The sequence below is a fragment of the Ranitomeya variabilis genome, chromosome 3 (assembly GCF_051348905.1).
Source record: "Ranitomeya variabilis isolate aRanVar5 chromosome 3, aRanVar5.hap1, whole genome shotgun sequence".
Taxonomy (NCBI): Eukaryota; Metazoa; Chordata; class Amphibia; order Anura; family Dendrobatidae; genus Ranitomeya; species Ranitomeya variabilis.
The window spans coordinates 649,099,181-649,120,740 of NC_135234.1; positions in this window are offsets into that span (position 1 = coordinate 649,099,181).

Sequence of the window (21,560 nt, forward strand, 5' to 3'; positions counted from 1 at the left end):
TTCAGTGCCACGTGCCACGTATTTCAGTGCCACGTACCACGTATTTCAGTGCCACGTGCCACGTATTTCAGTGCCACGTGTCACGTATTTCAGTGCCACGTATTTCAGTGCCACGTATTTCAGTGCCATGTGTCACGTATTTCAGTGCCACGTGCCACGTATTTCAGTGCCACGTATTTCAGTGCCACGTGCCACGTATTTCAGTGCCACGTATTTCAGTGCCACGTGCCACGTATTTCAGTGCCACGTGTCACGTATTTCAGTGCCACGTATTTCAGTGCCACGTATTTCAGTGCCACGTACCACGTATTTCAGTGCCATGTGCAACGTATTTCAGTGCCACGTATTTCAGTGCCACGTATTTAAGTGCTCCACTCAATGCTCCACCATGACCGTTTATAGATCTATAGTGCGGAATAATAATGATCCTCCCTCACCGTTTATTGATGATCAGTGCGGTATAATAATGCAGACCCCTGACCGTGCATTGATCTGCAGTACGGTGTAATAATGGTCACCCCTCAACGTTTATTGTTCTTTGATGTGGTATAATGCAGACCCCTCCTCCTTTAGTGATGTTCAGTGCGTTACGAATAGGTTCACTAAGCGTTAATGGGTTAACGCTAAAGGAGTACGCTGCATGGCGTGATTGTCGCAAGTTACGCCATGCAACGGGTCCGTTAGCGCACCCATTGACGGCAATGTGTTTAGGATCTGGATCGCATCGCTAGCGCATGCCATTTTTTAGGCACGCCCTTGCGATGTGCCGTTATTTTCAGTCGGACCTCAGATGCTGCTTTCAGCGTCCCAGCTCCGTTCCTCGCTAGCGCAGATTGTGGATCTGCGATAGCGGGATCGGCAAAAGCAATCCCGCTAAAGACATTGCGCTGGTGCAATACGCTAGCTATATTCGCAAAACGTATTGCCCGAACGCAATGTAAACCTATAATGCTCCCCCAAAAAACAGTATTGATCATCAGTGCTTTGTAATTTATGGCCACCCACACAAGTACCAAATTTTCATTGCTGCTGGTGTAAATATGCATTTGCATTAAAACATACAAACACATAGAGAGAGACAAAGCACACAGCAGCTTGCCGCCATATACACTAATCCTCACCAGATTTTGGAATCTGGCAGCCGAAAATAATGCCGGAAGGCGGGGGAGCAGGGGGAACGTCAGACAAGGGAGAACGTCCGAGATGGGGGAGGGCCTGAACAGCGCAGTGCAGTGCGCATGCCCAGGAATGCCAGCCCCGCAGTGTGCATAATGAATAACACAGTGCGGGGCGGGGATTCAGTAACAGGGCGGCCGCACTGCCCGCACAGACGCAGTCAGGCACCCTGCGTGTGAGTGATGACGGCCAAAGAAGACTGCGCAGGCCCCAGGCAGGCACGCACAGCGCAGGCGCCGGATTTGAAGCAACAACGCGAAGGGGGTGGGTACCATCGGCCCTGAAGAGAAGAGTGACGGCAGTTTGAAGATTCATAGAGGACGCTTCGGACCGCCTCCCGGTACAATCGCTGGTACGTTTGGCCAATTTTTAAAACGTTTTATTGCGGTAATAACTTAATCAAAAACTAAAAGAGCCACCTTGTTAGACTGCAGCATTACTGCTGCACAAGGTGGCTCTTTTAGTTTATAACGCCTGGGGGGGGGTGACAGTGGCCCTTTAAGAGGCCACATTTAATAAATGCTGTTGTAAAGAGCTCCTGAGTGTTGTAGTGTAGGATCACTAGTCTCCTGGGACTCAACATAATGGGAGGAAGTAGAATCAGGGTGAGAATTAAGTGACTGTAGGCTGGTGAGACTGGACCGTGTGGAAATTTGGGTGGTGCTGCCACGCATGCTGGAAGCATTATCTGCTATCAAACCACCCACCTGTTCGCACTGCTCGGGCTTCAAAACTATGTAATGTGACTCCCTGCAAAGTGGGACAGGAACCAATGTGTCATGGATGGGAATGTCTCTTGTGCTCCAGCAACAGGCATAGTCGCACCGGCTCCACGTCCTCGGCATCTGCTTGCACCATCATAAGCAATTCCACTTCCATGGAGCTTACCGCACGCCTTACTCACTTTGTAATTGCTAGGACCACTGAAACCAAGTTTATTTTTAATAAAATAACAAAATTGTTTACATAAAACAATCAAAGCAGTTTTGGGGAGTTTAGTACCAACATAATGCAACAGAAAGAAAGCAAAAGTGTATGGATGACAATAAAATAAAATCCTGAAAAATGTTTTAACGCATTTTTGGAGTGTTTTTCGCCACAGAAATGTACTACAAAGCAAATTTTTTCATTAGATTTGTGGAACAAACTTGCCCATTCAAATGAATGGGTCAATCTAAAAACAGATAGCACAAGAAAACCATCCATGCATAGTGTTGAGCGATACCTTCCGATATCCAAAGTATCGGTATCGGATTGAATCGGCCGATATTCGAAAAATATCAGGTATTGCCGATACCGATACCCGATACCAATGCAAGTCAATGGGACCAAAATATCAGAATTAAAATAAACCCTTTCTTTCCTTGTAGGTTCATTCTACATTAAGGAAAACCACTAAGAATAATGTAGGATGCATTGGGGGAGGTGGAGGAGACATTAAAGGCATAGAGGTTTAGCCCAATCAAATGGAATAGCAGGAATTAATTTTTTTTAAAGACGTTCAGAGTTACAAAGATATTGACTATGTTAAGATTTTTTATATTTTGTCACATATTGATGTTTCACTAATTCCATGCTCTTCCCCATCTTTTTTACTTCTCCGACACTTTCTTCTTAATCATCCTCAGCAGCAGCATCTTTTACATAAACTTCTTCTTCACCTTATTCATCTTCTTCTTCTTCACCTTCTTCCTATTATTCTTTTTTGTTACATTCTTCATATTCTTTTTAGTCAACTATTATTCTTCTTCATATTCTACTTCTTCATCATATTCTTATTTGTGACAGGCATTCCTGTAGTTGTTATCTATAAAAGTTTGAAAATTACACCTTCCGTTCTGCCCGTCACAAAAGAGTTACAACAGGATTTGTTTGCGTTCAGTTTGGCCTGCAGCAGCAGGCTTTATCCAGGGGCACCACGAGGAGGAACGGACTCACCCCCATACACTGCTTAGTCTTCTTCTGCTTAGAATTTAGATAATATCTTTGGCTCTGATGTTTAGACTTATGCTTAATGTTCTTCTGCTTTTTGTTCTGCAGCTTCTTGTTCTTCTGCTTCTCGGTCTTCCGGGTCGTCGTCTCCAGGGTCGTCATCTCCGGGGTCATCTTCGTCATCGGGGTGGTCTTCAGGGTCGTCGTCTTCAGGGTTGTCGTCTCCAGGGTCATCGTCTCAGGGGTTGTCGTCTCTGGTGTCGTCGTCATCTTAGAGGTGGTCTTCAGGGTCGTCTTTAGGGTCTTGAACTTGGAAATGTAGCAGAAGGTACAAGAAAGCTGAGAAAATGTCGAGAACCAGCTGATGGAACTGGAACCCGGATGGCTACCCAAAAGTCCAAGAGCCAATGGAACTACCGAGGACCAGCTGATGGTACTGGAACCCTGTTACAAAGCAGGAGGTACCCGTGCCAGAAAGCACTACCAAGGACCACCTGACATTGGTGGAACTCGGATACCCAGAAGGAGGCACCTAAGTCAAGGGCTCTGCCTGGAACAAGCTGACGGTACTGGAACCAGGATGGGGAGCAGAAGGTACAAGAGCAAAAGACACTGCCGAGAACCAGCTGATGGTACTGGAACCCGGATGGGTAGCCGAAGGTTCAAGAGCTAATGGAACAACCGAGGACCAGCTGACGTTACTGGAACCCGGTTACTAAGCATGAGGTACCCGTGCCAGAAAGCACTACCAAGGACCACCTGACGTTGGTGGAACTCAGATACCCAGAAGGAGGCACCTAAGCCAAAGGCTCTGCCCGGAACCAGCTGACGGTACTGGAACCAGGATGGGGAGCAGAAGGTACAAGAGCAAAAGACACTGCCGAGAACCAGCTGACGATACTGGAACCCGGATGGGTAGCAGAAGGTACAAGAGCCAATGGAACAACCGAGGACCAGCTGACATTACTGGAACCCGGTTACTAAGCAGGAGGTACCCGTGCCAGAATACACTACCAAGGACCACCTGACGCTGGTGGAACTCGGATACCCAGAAGGAGGCACCTAAGCCAAAGGCTCTGCCCGGAACCAGCTGATGGTACTGGAACCAGGGTGACCTATTCAAGATTGTCTTCCTAGAGCCCCAACTAGCGGTGTTGGAGCCCAGGGTCAGCAGGGGGAGCAGAGTGTAGGCCGAAGCCTGCATTCGAGTCAGTTTAACATGTGTTGGAGTGTCAGCATGGCGGTCACAGGACGCATTGCCGGATACAAAGCTGGGGATCAGCTGACGTTACTGAAACCCAATAACACGGCAGCAAGTGTTGACTGTGCAAACAACACTTCCGAGCAGCAACTAGAGGTGTTAGAGCCCAGGGACAGCAGGAGGAGCAGAGTGTAGTCCAAAGCCTGCACTGGAGGCAGTTTAATATCTGTTGTGTCTGCGTGGCGGTCACAGGACACATTGCCGGCTACACAGCAGGGGAACAGCTGGCGTTACTGAACCCCACTGACACAGTGGCGAGTGTTTTTCTCTGTGCAGCCAGCACTTCTGAGCACCAACTGGCTGTGTTAGAGCCCAGGGACAGCAGGAGGAGCAGAGTGTAGGCCGAAGCCTGCACTGGAGGCAGTTTAATATCTGTTGTGTCTGTGTGGCGGTCGCAGGACACATTGCTGGATACACAGCTGGGGATCAACTGACGTTACTGAAACCCAATAACACGGCAGCAAGTGTTGACAGTGCAAACAACACTTCCGAGCAGCAACTAGAGGTGTTAGAGCCCAGGGACAGCAGGAGGAGCAGAGTGTAGTCCAAAGCCTGCACTGGAGGCAGTTTAATATCTGTTGTGTCTGCGTGGCGGTCACAGGACACATTGCCGGCTACACAGCAGGGGAACAGCTGGCGTTACTGAACCCCACTGACACAGTGGCGAGTGTTTTTCTCTGTGCAGCCAGCACTTCCGAGCACCAACTGGCTGTGTTAGAGCCCAGGGACAGCAGGAGGAGCAGAGTGTAGGCCGAAGCCTGCACTGGAGGCAGTTTAATATCTCTTGTGTCTGTGTGGCGGTCGCAGGACACATTGCTGGATACACAGCTGGGGATCAACTGACGTTACTGAAACCCAATAACACCGCAGCAAGTGTTGACAGTGCAAACAGCACTTCCGAGCAGCAACTAGCGGTGTTGGAGCCCAGGGTCAGCAGGGGGAGCAGAGTGTAGGCCGAAGCCTAATTGGAGCAAATTGAAAGGGAACCTTTAAACCCCCCCAGGCGTTAGTAAGTAGAAGAGCCACCTTGTGCAGCAGTAATGCTGCACAAGGAAAAGATGGCTCTTTTAATTATGTTCCTTGCACACGCTGAATGAAACATTTATAAAATTTTGCCCCTCATACCGTGAAACCGTCTTGGAGGCGGGACTTTCCTTCTTAATGAGACCCAGCACAGCTGTCAAAAATACCCCCATGGTGCTGGGCTCATCCTCCTGAGCGTTGCTTTTTTGTGTACCGGAATCTGCGCTGTTATGTTATCCCTGGGCCATGCGCTGTTAGCGCTGCCCGTCTTCTGACATCATTTGATGTCAGCCGGTGCGGTCGTGCTGCCCATGAATCCCAGCCCCGCAGTGTCTTCTGATTTATTCACACTGCGGGCCTGGGATTCATGGCCTCGCGCAGTAAATATATTCGCCTCTCACTCATGTCCTTACGCCTGCTTCAGACTGTGCGGCGTCAGCTGATCCCTTATCGCATGCCACGGCCATGAAGCTGCACAGTCTGAAGAAGGCGTAAGGAGATAAGTGAGAGGCGAAGATATGCACTGCGCATGCCCATGAATCCCAGCCCCGCAGTGTCTTCTGATTTATTCACACTGTGGGCCTGGGATTCATGGCCTCGCGCAGTAAATATCTTTGCCTCTCACTCATGTCCTTACACCTGCTTCAGACTGCGTGGCGTCAGCTGATCACTTATCGCATGCCACAGCAGTGAAGCCGCACAGTCTGAAGAAGGCGGAAGGAGATGAGTGAGAGGCGAAGATATGCACTGCGCATGCCCATGAATCCCAGCCCCGCAGTGTCTTCTGATTTATTCACACTGCGGGCCTGGGATTCATGGCCTCGCCCAGTAAATATCTTCGCCTCTCACTCATGTCCTTATGCCTGCTTCTGACTGTGCGGCGTCAGCTGATCCCTTATCGCATGCCATGGCCGTGAAGCCACATAGTCTGAAGAAAGCGGAAGGAGAAGAGTGAGAGGCGAAGATATGCACTGCGCATGCAAATTAATCCCAGCCCCGCAGTGAGAATAAATAAGATGCTGCGGGGCGTGATCTCGGGCAGGGCGGCCATACAGGCGCAGCCAGCCTGACAACAAATGATGTCAGAAGACGGGCAGCACTAACTGCGCATGGCCAAGGGATAACATAACAGCGCAGGCTCCGGGACAGATTCAAACAACGCTGAGGAGGCAGCGCATGGTGCCAAGGGGGTTGCTGCGTGTCATTACGAAGGAAAGTCACACCTCTGGGACGGTTAAACGGTATCAAGCGACACATTTTATAAGTGTTTATTTCTGCGTGTGCAAGGAGTATAACTAAAAGAGCCAAGTTGTCCAAACGCAGCATTAGTGCTGCACAAGTTGGCTCTTTTAGTTAAAAATGCCTGGGGGGACATGTTCCCTTTAATTTGTGTTGTAGTGTTTGCATGGTGGTCGCAGGACACATTGCCGGCTACACAGCAGGGGAACAGCTGGCGTTACTGAACCCCACTGACACAGTGGCGAGTGCTTTTCTCTCTACAGCCAGCACTTCCGAGCACCAACTGGCGGTGTTAGAGCCCAGGGACAGCAGGAGGAGCAGAGTGTAGGCCAAAGCCTGCACTCGAGGCAGTTTAATATCTGTTGTGTCTGCGTGGCGGTCGCAGGACACATTGCTGGATACACAGCAGGGGAACAGCTGGAGTTACTGAACCCCACTGACACAGTGGCGAGTGTTTTTCTCTGTGCAGCCAGCACTTCCGAGCACCAACTGGCAGTGTTAGAGCCCAGGGACAGCAGGAGGAGCAGAGTGTAGGCCGAAGCCTGCACTGGAGGCAGTTTAATATCTTTTGTGTCTGCGTGGCGGTCGCAGGACACATTGCCGGATATACAGCTGGGGATCAGCTGATGTTACTGAAACCCAATAACATGGCAGCAAGTGTTGACTGTGCAAACAGCACTTCCGAGCAGCAACTAGCGGTGTTGATACTCAGGGTCAGCAGGAGGAGCAGAGTGTAGGCTGAAGCCTGCACTCGAGGCAGTTTAATATCTGTTGTTGCATCTGCATGGCGGTCGCAGGACACATTGCCGGCTACACAGCAGTGGAACAGCTGGCGTTACTGAACCCCACTGACACAGTGGCGAGTGTTTTTCTCTGTGCAGCCAGCACTTCTGATCACCAACTGGCGGTGTTAGAGCCCAGGGACAGCAGGAGGAGCAGAATGTAGGCTGAAGCCTGCACTGGAGGCAGTTTAATATCTGTTGTGTCTGCATGGCGGTCACAGGACACATTGCTGGCTACACAGCAGGGGAACAGCTTGCGTTACTGAACTCCAATAGCACGGAAGCAAGTGTTGACTGTGCAAACAACAGCACTTCCGGACAGCAACTGGCGGTGTTGGAGCCCAGGGTCAGCAGGAGGAGCAGAGTGTAGGCCGAGGCCTAATTGGAGCAAGTTGAAAGGGAAACTTTAACCCCCCCAGGCGTTTGTAGCTGAAAGAGCCAACTTGTGCAGCACTAATGCTGCAAAAGGAAAAGGTGGCTTTTTTAATTATGCTCCTTGCAAACGCAGAACTAAACACTTATAAAATGTGTCCCCTGATACCGTGGAACCATCCCGGAGGTGGGACTTTCCTTCAAAATGGGACTCAGCACAGCCATCATTCCTACCCCCTTGGCGCCATGCGCCGCCTCCTCAGCGGTGTTTGATTCTGTCCCAGAGCCTACATTGTTATGTTATCCCTTGTCCATGCGCAGTTAGCGCTGCCCGTCTTCTGACATCATTTGTTGTCAGGCTGGCTGCGCCTGGGCAGCCGCGCTGCCCGAGATCCCGCCTCGCAGTGTAATCTAATGTAATCACACTGCTGGCCTGGGATCCATGGGCATGCGCAGTGCACATCTTCGCCTCTCACTCCCCTCCTTCCGGCTTCTTCAGACTGTGCGGCGTCACGGCCGTGGCATGCTATTAGGGATCAGCTGACGGCACACAGTCTGAAGAAGGCAGAGGGAGATGAGTGAGAGCCTGAGGTGAAGTTATGCACTGCGCATGCCCATGGATCCCAGGCCCGCAGTGTGATTAAATCAGAAGAGACTGCGAGGTGGGATCTCAGGCAGCGTGGCTGCACAAGCGCAGGCAGCCTGACAACAAATGATGTCAGAAGACGGGCAGCGCTAACTGTGCATGGCCAAGGGATAACATCACAGCGCAGGCTCCGGGACAGATTCAAACAACGATGAGGAGGCGGCGCACGGCACCAAGGGGGTAGGAATGACGGCTGTGCTGCGTCCCATTACAAAGGAACGTCCCACCTCCGGGACGGTTTCACGGTATGAGGGGACAAATTTTAGAAGTGTTAAGTTCTGCGTGTGCAAGGAGCAAAACTAAAAGAGCTACCTTTTCCTTGTGCAGCATTACTGCTTACTGCTGCACAAGGTGGCTCTTTCAGTAATAAATGCCTGGGGGGGACAGGTTCCCTTAAATTTCAGTAGTTGTGTCAGCGTGGCGGTCGCAGGACACATTGCCGGATACACAGCTGGGGATCAGCTGACGTTACTGAAACCCAATAACACTGGGTCATGTGTTTTGACTGTGCGGCACTTCTGAGCATCAACTGGTGGTGTTGGAGCCCAGGGATTACAGTTCAGGTGGTAGAAACATGAACGCAACAGGAGACCTGGATACTGTAGCCAACCAATTATTTAATCTGGAAGAGGAGTGGCAAATTCCTGCGAGATCCAGGCCTTGTTCATTTTCAGAAAAATAAGCCGGTCAACGTTATCGGAGGAAACTCGCATGCGGCGGTCTGTTAGACGTGTTCCGATAATACACTAGCAGCAGGGCAAGCCAGCACCTCCAATGCATACTGGCTTAGCTCTGGCCATGTATCCAGCTTAGAGACCCAAAACTTGAAGGGGGAAGAGCCGTCTGGGAGTACTGTAAGAGGTCAAGACATGTAGTCTGTCACCATCTGACGGAAACGTTGCCTCCTTCTGACTGGAGCCGCCTGTGATGGTGTAGACATTTGTGGCGGGCACACAAAACTGTGCCACAGTTGGGCCATACTGGTCTTGCCTTGCGCTGAGGTACTGTTTCTGCTCCCTCTTTGTGCAGAGCTTCCTCCACTGCCTCGACGCACGGAGCTGCTTTGTAAATCACTAGCAGCACTGCTCTTAGTTGGACTGGAGAAGATGATGGAATTCACCAGTGTGTCTTGGTACTCCCGCATTTTACGCTCCCGGTTCAATGGTGTTATGAGGCTTTGTACTGTAAGTTGTCCCGGTAGCGAGGATCTCAGAGGGTGTACACCCAATAATCAGCCGTGTTGAGAATGTAGGCGATGCGGCGGTCATTTCTCAGGCACTGCAGCATGTAATCAGCCATGTGCTGCAGACTGCCAACTGGCCAAGAAATGCTGTCCCCTGCTTGAGGCGTGATCTCTGCATGCTCTGCCTCACCCCACCCTCGCTCTACACACTGAATACTGGAGAATTGTGTAACTCCCTCCTCTGGACCGATGTCTTCCTCCTCCATTGACTCCTCCTCATCCTCCTCACAAAGTGTCCCCTGCCTAGGCCTTTGTGAGGAACCATGTAGCGCTGACTGTCCAGAAGCTGATGAAATTGGTGACTCCTCATCCTCCACCTCTTCCACAACATCATCCCTTAGCACTTGCAGTGTTTGTTGAAGCAGGCAGATAAGGGGGACAGTCATGCTGACTAGTGCATCATCTGCACTCGCCATCCGCGTGGAATCATTGAAGGAACGCAAAACCTGGCAAACGTCCTTCATAGTGGCCCACTCAGTGGTTGTGAAGTCTGAACGGTGCGGAGTGTGACTTCTTTGCGCCTGATGCAGCTGGTACTCCATTACTGCTGGCTGCTGCTCACACAACTGCTCCAACATATGTAACGTGGAATTCCACCTGGTGGGTAGGTCACATATGATGCAATGTTGCGGAAGGCGGAATCGGCGCTGCAGAGCTGCAATGTGCAATCTTGCCATGCTGGAACGCCGCAAGTGAGCACACTCTAGGCGGACCTTGTGCAGCAGTGCATCAAGATCCGGATAGTCCCTCAAAAAACTCTGCACGACCAAGTTGAGCATATGTGCCAGACATGGGATGTGAGTGAGGTTGCCTAGGCCCAGAGCTGCCACCAGATTTCGGCCATTGTCACACACTACCATGCCTGGCTGGAGATTCGGTGGCACAAACCACACGTCGCTCTCCTGCTTGATGGCATTCCAGAGCTCCTGCGCTGTGTGGCTTCGATTCCCCAAATAAATTAATTTCAAGACGGCCTGTTGACGTTTGGCCACAGCTGCGCTTATATTGGTCGTAACAGGTAAACGTTCACGAGTCCATGTGGAGGTGGACTGTGACGGCTCCTGCAGCGATGATTCTGAGGAGGATCAGTGTGAGGATTGTGTGTTATGAGGCACAACTGTAGCATGATAAATGGTGCATAAAATTTCACTACTAAAAAAATTACAGTATTTCAATGCCAGGAAAATGTGCCCACTATTTGCAACCAAACATTTTTTTTGTTTTGAGGCACAACACTAGCACTATAAATGCTGTATAAATTTCACAGCTGCTAACCATTGCAGTTTTACAATGCTAAGAAAATTTGCCCACTTCAGATGGACGTCTTAGACCACAGTATCAATATAGAGATGCTATTTCTAAACATTTTTAACCAATTTTTTTGTTTTGAGGCACAACTGAAGAATGATAATTGCTGTATAAAATTTCTCTGCTGAAAAACATTGCAATATTGCTATTGCAGGAAAATTTGCACACTCAGATGGACTGGTTACACTGCAGGAACAATATATCGATGCTATTGAGATCCACACAAGTCTGGCTGTACGCTTTTGACGCACACCCGCCGCAGTAAAAATGGTGTATATTGTTTACCTGCTCAGAACAATTTGCAGAATTAAGAGAAGAAAGCATATTATTAGCCCTGATAAAGGGTCTTGGTATTAGTAGTAGGCTGCAGCATAAAGGACGCGCAATTCACCCTATCCTGTCCTGTATGATCCCTTAAGCACAATCTCTCCCTAAATGCTGCCGAGAGCAGTATTACTATTGATTATCATTAGCCCTAAGAAGGGCTATTGTTTTCCTTAAAATAAATATAAATGTGGTTGAATCCCTGCCTAATATGCAGCTACTTCTGTCCGTTTCTCACCAGCACCTCTCCCTACTCTGCCTGTGTCCGGGGCACGGTGTGACGAGCATAGTGTCACGTGTCTTACACAGACTTAGTGACACTATGCGGCCAGCCAATCACAGTTATGCCACACCCAAGATGGGTACAGCATTACCACCCCACATGTTTATTGGCTGTCTAAAAAGCGCGAAACATGCGGGGCAGAGACTCGAGCTTTCCCGCTCGAACATTAAAAAAATACTCGCCGAGGAACAAGCATCGTGAGCACGCTGAAGCTCAAGCGAATAACAAGTAGTGACGACTTCATACGCGCTTGCTCGTCGCTAATGTCCACCAGAAGTGCAAAAAAAATTGAAAACAGGTGGAAGAGTACATGTCAATAGTGAGAGCAATACAGGTGGGCATCCCGTATCATCTCATGAAAGCCTAATGTAAAAAGTAGCACACCTATTTTACAAAGTATGGTATCTTTTTCCTTCTATAAAAAAAACTTTTCAAATATCCTAATTTAAATAAAATCCTAAATAATTATGTGAGATTTTGTTGGCTTGGAATATTGCTAATAATAATTAGTAAATCCTTAGGTGCCAAACCCCTAAGAACTTTGTATTTGTATTCTGCAAAATTATTTCTCTGCTCTCTACTAATGAGCTTGCTGTCAAATAAAAATGGTTGATAGCAAAAAGAAGTCAGAGCTGGATGTAATATGACCACAGTACAGTCGTTTGGAAAGTTTTCATACACACAGCAATGCAAGTATATTAAACATATTCGAGAAATGACCTACTTATACCACACTGCAGTTCTTATGGCTTTCTGTTGGAAAAAAAATGTTGAAGTCATCATTTATCAAATCTAAATTTATAGGCACAGACATGTCTCATAGTATATTTCAGAGGAAAAAAACAACAGTATTGTACAGTTCTTGGCTTCTTTGAACAATTTTGTTTGTGTTCCTTTCCTGGCACAGTCACAAGGGAATAAGTAGGCTGAAGTCTCAGGAGACAGTGCTGAATGGAAGTTAATAGGGTTGTCTTGTAGCATTAAGATGTTGATGAGTGTGCTGTTAGGCTGTCAAGATTAAGCAGTGGGAAATCCTAAAGGGACAATTAAAACATTTAACAACAAAAGAGAAACGCTAATGATTACACAACCCACTTCTATTATTCAACACATTTTCTTTTGAATTAAGGCGCAGAATATAACTTGATGATTATGTTTCTGCTCGGGCTCCTCCTGAGGCTGGGAATTCCCAAATTCTAGCAATTTTTTTCAACAATAGCGCTGTATTGGTTCATTTTCATTTCATAAATACACGTTTAAGGAAAAATAGTATTGTGAGATACTCAGGGCCACCTTCTCTATAAGCAACATTTACAATTCCAACTTCAATTACATCATAACCTTTGCTGTTATTGCACATGTAGGACAGATCATCAATAACATCTAAAAGTTTGTTTGTAAATTAACCCATGGGAAAAAGACCCTTGAGTGCAATGTTAACTTCAAAGAGGATTGTCTTCTGCTGCTAAGCCGACCAGGGCCTCCTCTGATGGCTTTGTTGGACGCTGAGTGGAGGATTATTTTCTATGTATTTTTTTTCCGTTAGTTTGTTACAATCCCATTCCTGATATTAGCATCACTGAATATTAATATAATCTTGATTAAACTCTAAAGTCCCACATACCCATTAGACCGATGCTAACTTAACATGCTAGTATTAAGAAGTTTGACCGACAGCCTAATATGTATGAAGGCCTTGAACTGATTGTCAGGGAAGATATGAATCTGGCATGTCCAATTTTGGACTGCTGATCACTATGTTGCCTGAGAGATAAGCCACAGCCAGACATTTCTAGTGATAGCACTCTCATGGAGAACACAGGAGCATTCAGTTGAACAAATGTGTATGGGAGAGTCAGCTGAAAGATTTCCAGATAAAGGAAATGGCCAACTATGGCTACTTTCACACTAGTCCGTCGGTACAGGCCGTCGCAAACCGTCGGCCCGACGTACCGACGGACAGTGTGTTAAAGTAGCACAACGTGGTCAGCGGATGCAGTTTTACAACACATCTGCTGCCCATTGTGAGTTCCGGGGAGGGGGGGCGGAGTTTCGGCCACGCATGCGCGGTCGAAAATGGCGGACTCGACGCACAAAAAAAATTACATGAAACGTTTTTTGTGCCGATGGTCCGCCAAAACGCGACCCATCCGTCGCACGACGGATGCGACGTGTGGCAATCCGTCGCAATGCGTCGCTAATGTAAGTCTATGGAGAAAAAACGCATCCTGTAGACAACTTTGAAGGATGCGTTTTTTCTACATAACAACGCATTGCGACGTCCGTCAGATGACGCCAGTGTGAAAGAAGCCTATATTTTGAGATTTTATTAGGAACATCTTTTTATTATATGTTTGCATATTTAATTATATCCAACTTAGCAGTGTCTTCTCAAGGTTAAGTAAATTTAATTCTTTAAACTTAAGGTACCGTCACATTAAGCGAAGCTGCAGCGATATAGACAATGATGCCGATCGCTGCAGCGTCGCTGTTTCGTCGTTGTGTGGTCGCTGGAGAGCTGTCACACAGACAGCTCTCCAGCAACCAACGATGCCGACGTCCCTGGGTAACCAGGGTAAACATCGGGTTACTAAGCGCAGGGCCACGCTTAGTAACCCGATGTTTACCCTGGTTACCAGTGTAAATGTAAAAAAAAAAAAACACTACATACTTACATTCCGGTGTCTGTCGGGTCCCCCGGCATCCGCTTCCCTGCACTGTGTAAGCGCCGGCCCTAAAGCAGAGCGGTGACATCACCGCTGTGCTCTGCTTTACGGCCGGCCGGCGCTGACACAATGCAGGGAAGCGGACGCCGGGGGACGCGACAGACACCGGAATGTAAGTATGTAGTGTTTTTTTTTTTACATTTACACTGGTAACCAGGGTAAACATCGGGTTAATAAGCGCGGCCCTGCGCTTAGTAACCTGATGTTTACCCTGGTTACCAGTGAAGACATCGCTGAATCAGCGTCACACACGCCGACTCAGCGATGTCAGCGGGTGATCCAGCGACGAAATAAGGGGCTGGCCTTCTAGCTCCGACCAACGATGTCACAGCAGGATCCTGATCGCTGCAGCATGTCAAACACAACGATATCGCTATCCAGGACGCTGCAACGTCACGGATCGCTGTCATTATCGTTGTTAAGTTGTTCAGTGTGAAGGTACCTTTACCCTCATAACTAAGAATTTCAATGCCCCTTATCAGTCTTTCAAAACAGGCTAAAATACAGAGTAAGTTGGTTAAAACACTTACATTTTATTGGTGGACAAAGTAGCCAAAAATGTAAAAATTTTTGTATGCAAAAAGACAAACAGACAATTATAACAGTAACAAAGTTTTCTCCAACCAGGTGATTAGGTGATGTTCACACTATGGAGGAACAGGGTAGAGCCAATGGTCATTAGAAGTATGTAAAGCGCTGGTCAGTAAAGTCAAAGCACTATATGCTGTTCAAGTAATGGTAACCACTAACCAGTATTAATTGACCATGTAAAGCGCAACATAAAAGCATGACACAATTATTATAGAGAGTATAGAGACATCTTACCCTAAAATAGGAGAGATCACAGTGCACAAAATTGGATTTCTACCTTTGCGATACGATAATATCCACACGAAACTTTGGTGGTGCCTGCCAATAATTTTTAAAAATGTGAACACTCCTGGTTGGGTGTTCATCTGCTGCATTGGGTGTAGTGAAAGACTTGTCGTTCCCTATTATACTATTTCTACTGTGGTTAAATAAATGCCACTTTGTTGGTGTCTGTCATTAATTTTTGGAAATGTGAACACTCCTGGTTGGGTGTCCATCTGCTGAGTTGGGTGTAGTAGAAGACCTGTTGGTCCCTATTATACTGCTTCTATTTTGCTGTAGTGAAATTGATGTCACTTTGTTGGTGTCTGCCAATAAATTTTTGAAAATGTGTATACTCCTGGTTAGGTCTCCTTCATGAGTGTTGCCTGTAGCAGTAGGCTTCCGATACCGGCAATCCTCCACTCTCTTTGAATCTCTCTGACAATAGTAATCTACAAAACTGATATGTGTGCCACCTGCGTGTGGCTGAGCATCAATTTAATTTTTTTTGCTTGTTTTATCACTTATATAGCGCCAATAATTCAACATTTGCTTTACACACATTTGCAAACATTACTGGCACTGCCACCATTGGGACTTACAATCTAAATTTACTATCTGTATGTCTTTGAAGTGTGGGTAGAAAAATAATTACTGGGAGTAAACCCTCACAAACACGGGTAGAACATACAAACTCTTTACAGATGCTGCCCTTGGTGGGGATGGAACACAGGACTCCAGCACTGCAAGGCTGCTAATGTTTGTGTTGATGACTGAACGTTTCTGTGGTTGGAAGCCTATCACTGCGATGCAAACTGTGTGCCTCACTGCTGTCTTAAGGAAAACCACTGTCGAGATTGTCTTCCAGCATGTTTTGATACTGCAGCATAGGTGTGTCCCTTTCTAGGGGGTGAAGCAACTGGCAAAATTTACTTTATTATTGTGGAAAGAACACATTGGCAACCCAGTAGTCAGCACTATTTCGAATCATAACTATACCAGTAACTATCATGTTGCAGTGCTGCAAGAAGGCCCTCATGGGTCGGTCTCTTGTATGAGGTCCAACTCCACAGTGTCTTTGTGGCAGGTTAAAACTTAAACTTTCTTCTTCCATCCCCTCCTGACAACCACGGACAACAGAGAGGAATCATTATCATCTTCATCTCCTAACTGTTGCGCATCCATTACCTCCTCATTCTCGAACTTTTCATGGTCCTTATCCATTTGTTTCTCCCACGGAAACCGCCTGTGAGAGGACAGACCTGAACATATAGATATTATTAACCCTAAAGGCATTCTCCTCTGCTTCCTTCTTTCCCCCCGGGACCCCACCACCACCTCCTCAGCCAGAATTTTTAAAGTATGCTCCAGCATGTAAATGACAGCAATAGTGATGCTGATGACGGCATCGTCACTGCTAACCATCTTAGTAGCCATTAGAAAAACATGCAGAAGGGTGCATAGGTCCTTCATCTGTGTCCACTACACAAGTGTGAATTACACCACGTCCGTACTGCGTTGTGCCAGGCTATGAAAAATGTCATGCTGCACCAGGTCTCGGCGCTGCTTCCAGAGTTGCTGCAACATATGCAGAGTTGAAATCCATGGTGTGGTCACATCGCTTATCAACTGGTTAACTGGTAGACCGAAAGATCTCTATACCAACTGAAGTGGAATGGTGGAAGTGAGCACACAACGACAGTGGTTTGTGCAGCAGTGCATTTAGGCTGGGAAGTAGCGAAAGAATTGCTGTACCATCAGGTTGAGGATGCGAGCTTTCTTATGGTGTGTAGTGATTTAGCTCGACAACCCTAACTGTTTAGTAGTTTAGTTCTCTAACCTCTGTTGTCTATTAGTTTAGTTATCCATCTTATGGTGTGTAGTGGATTATTTATCCATACCCAAGCTCCTTGCAAGCCTTGAGGATTGCAAGTCTTGTGTAGCAGCCTCTACAACGACTGCCCCCACAAGCACCAGAGTCGCCCAATACCAAGTCATCGAGATGTAACTCCCCTGTCCATGCTTGCTCATCCTGGTGTCAGTGTTTAAATGCACTCTGGCAGACATAGAATTTTTCAGGGAATGGGTGATGTCTGCGACTTGTTGCTGTAGCACAGGCACATCTTTCTTAGAGAAGTAATGGTGACTGGGCAACTGGTACTGGGGGACTGTAATGGCCATCAGTTTTCGGAAACCATCTGTATCCACAAGGCAGAAAAGCTGCATTTTCATGGCCCTCAGATTTGAGTGGTCATGCAATAATCACAGAGATCACAGGCCGCCGTGAGTCATGCAGAAACAAGAGCTGCGATCTTTGTAGCAAATAGCTCTCAGCTGGCCCCTATCGTCTAGACAATGAAACAATTGGGCGAGGAGGCCGCAGGATTTTCACAATAATTAGTTCTCTGAAAAGCAATAGTGAACATACGGCTTATCCACCTTTGGATTAGAACGCATGGAATATGTGTATATCCTACTGTACGATCACTGCTAACTCCATGATAGCTCACCCACTTCCTTGACCACTTTTATGCGTTGCTGCCACACTTTATGTCCTCAGAATTGCCAACCCTTATCCTGGAAGACTTCCTAACTGTATCACAGCTTCTCTTTCTAGCCACTTTTCGTGGCCTCTCACAACTTTCAACCTCTGAAACACACAAACCAGGTAACACCCTAGATCTGGTCTTTGTCTGGCTCAGTTCAATCTGCTACCTAGTATAACCACAACTTAGACATTTTTAGGCTCCCTAAAAGCGCATCTGTTTAGGGTGCGCCTGTCTCATTCCGTAATCAAAGTCCTTTATAGATATAGAAGATATATATATCTTCATTATTTTTGTTTAAATTGTTTGATTATCTTAAAATGTGTTACTTTTGACTGTTTTATATGAACTGCTGACTTGTAAAGCTATGCAGAATGTGTTTGCGATATATAAATAAAGGTTATTATCAGTAGTAGATTGAAGATGGTGAAGTTCAAGCTGTTAGCTTTGCCATGTGTAGGAGGAAAGAATTGCTTTCTCGAGCACAACTGCACAAATGAGGGTTTGCTGCTGTGCTAACACAGGATGGAGTAGGGTGAACAAGACAAGCTGCTGGACTGTGAGAGAGGTGCAGGCCTAGATGTTACGGTTGATTGAGAAATATGTAGTGTGCTCAATTTTACCACAGTAGACTGTAAGATCAGTCAAAAACAGCAAGCATGTCCACTTCCATATCAGCTGATAGGCTCTCAGTCACCCCAACTGTAGGGGGTAAAAAAGTGGAGGCTTTGCAGCTGGAGACCTGTGTGACAACACTTGCCACAGTGAGGGAGGGGGAAGAATCAGAAGATATGGTTGATGGGGTCGACGGTGGTTGGCGAGGCCCACTAGTCTGCATTTTATCAAATTATTTCATTGTTTTTAACTCTACTATGTTGTTTTTAAAAAAGTTGACAGATAACGTGATCTTTTAGATTTTTGCCGGTCTGAAAAAAAAAGACCCAAGCTAGTCAACTGCAGAACAGCGAACGCTGCTGTCCACTGCCAGAGTTGGGGCTCAGGATGTATTGGTTATCGTGGTTGCATAACTCCATGTCTATGAAACCTCCTTGTCGTCTTCCTCCTCCTCCTCTGCTGAGCTACTCAGCTGCATGCTTCTGGATTTACACCAATTGTGATCTACTACCTCATCGTCATCCTTTCTGTTCTCCCACTCCTCCACCTGAGAGTTACCCACCTCCTCTTCCTGCCCGGACAGCACAGTACAGTCTGAGGGCACCTTAAGTATCTGAGTCTTGTCATGAATGAATCTCCTCCACCCAACGGGGTTAACGTCTGTTGATGAGGGTTTGTATTCTGCTTGGACCCAAGTTTGTCTGGCCCTGGATCAAACTGAGAAAAAAATCTGGCCATTGGTGCAGATGATTTCCTCCTCTTGACTCTGTGAATCTTTGTAGTACACTTCTGATCTTTATGGCATACAATGTGTTAACAAATCTGTAGACTCAGCCATCTGTGGTTCCCAACAGTCAGTTAGGCAGTTGGAGACTTGTGACGTGGGGGAAAACAAAGGTAATTGGCGTGCCACCACTGAGGATTGTACTGTGTGTGATGTTAAGGTGGAGGAAGAGAAACAGAGGCCACTTGATGCAACGCTTGCCATCTTCTGGAACACATGTTCTTTCTGGCCTTCATCTACAAAGCGTACTGCTGTGCAGCTGCCAAAGAAAAAGAGTGGAGCAACCCGTCCAGTAACAGAAGTTGTAAAAATGCTGCTCAATTGCTCACTGCAGCAAAACAAACCGATTTCTCATCCCTCATATTATACCTGTCTCACAACCCTAAACAGCTATTCGGTACTTTCAATTCCCTTCTCCATCCACCAGCTCCTCCTCCCTCTCCTCTCATCTCAGCTGAAGACTTTGCTTCACCACCTGTGAACTTTACACAATAACATTGCACCTCATTCCAAACCTTACCACAATCTTCATCCCAAGCCTAACCCACCTCTTCAACCTGTCATTAAAAATTAGTGTCTTCCTTCCTGATTGAAACATACCTCGATTACATCATCTTCAAAAAGCCCACCTGTGACCCATCCTCTGTGTCTAGCTATCGCCCCATCTCCTTTCTCCCCTATGCCTCCAAACTAATGGAACAACACGTCCATTTTGAACTGTCCTCCAACTTGTCCTCTTGCTCCCCCTTTGACCGCTTAGAATCTGGCTTCAGACCGCACCATTCCACTGAAACAGCCCTGGCTAAAGTCACAAACGATCTACTAACAACCAAATGAAAGCAATGCAAGTTTGTCCTCCTCCTTCTCCTGGACCTGGCATCTGCCTTTGACACATCTCTCTTACTACAGACTTTCTGATCTTTTGCCATTACAGACTTGTCCCTTTTATGGATCTCCTCGTGCCCAACAGGCAGGACATTCAGTGTCTCCCACTCACACATCACCTCCTCATATCGCCCCCTATGTGGTGGTGTCCCCCAAAGTTCAGTTGTAGGCCCAGGCATTATGCTTAGGGCATGCAAACGCTCCCTCCCTCTTAAAGGGACCGACCACATCAACCTAAGATATTTCCAGCATATAGCTGGGTGACACCTTCTATTTAAGGCTTCTCCTCCAATATGAAGGTGCCAGAGCTACGTTGTTACTTTGCCTTGCATGCTTGCTAGTTGTCAGGTTCCCCAGGTCCACCCATCTGCTTGTCTACCTGTACCCGTCTGATTGTACCTGTCTGTGTCCGTATGCTCGATCTTGTCTGTGCTCTTCTATCCATCAGGTGGTCCAGATTGCACCAGCCAATGGCCATCTGTCTAACACTCGGTCCAGCCTGCACCTGCCAGTGCTTTTCGGTTCCTCAGCTGGTCCCATCTGTACCCGTTGTTTCAGTGTGAGTCGCCCTACCAGGGCAGCGGGGTACTCGGTACCGGGTCCAGTACTTAAAGGGGATGTCACGGTGGCTGCAACCATGTCCATGGCCCTGGGCTCCCAATTAAAGGGAAAGGTCTTTACGGGGATTTGTGAATAAAGTCTATTGTTTGTGATGCCACCTGTGGTATTCAGTCAATGGAGACTGACGCTGCTTAAAGGGGTCTTCTGGGGTGATGGTATGCAGCAAGATGGTGACGCTTCCAACAGGTGAAGCGGGGTCCCCAGGGCTTCCCAAGTGTAGGGCACCGATGGTGTGGTGGATGGTATAGGAAAGAACAAGGACACAGGTTTGCAGTCTTTGCCTGGTTTACTGATGGTAGTAGTAGTCCTCAGTCCAGGATACCAAGTGCAGGGTAGCTATGGTCCGGCCGGCTTGGAGGCAATAGGAGATCCCTCTCCCAGGTGAGGTCCGTAAGCCTTTCCTACTTGCGCTATTTAGTCGATTAGGTCCCTGCCGCTTGAAGCTTATTGCAAGTCCCCTCTCTCCTGTCCTAAGACTGATGTCTGTACGATAGGCAGTTCGAGCCTGTTTATAGGATCTCTATCATGACCCGGGCTCTAAGGTCACTGCTTCACCTCAGACTTGATGCAGGCAATTGACATACAGTCCTATGCCCTCCGGTTCTGCCATGCATCCTGGAGAACAACACGACCTCGTGCTCCCGGCTCTCGGCTTCTGTGCTCTGGCTCCTAGGGTGTCCTTCCGCTGTTCCCCTCCTGAGCCTCTTCCTCCTCTGTGCTTCTTCCCTCTAAGCTCCTCCTGTCATGGTTCCCAATGGCAAGGGAACGTAAAAAACACATAAGTAACGAACGAGCTCTCGGGTGATGGAAACTCGAGTTGACCATGAGCTAAATCTACCACACAACTAACAGTAGCCAGGGAGCATACCTACGGCTTCCTATATGCCACGCGCCAGCCGGAGGACTAACTACGCCTGGTAGAGGAAGAAACAGACCTGGCTT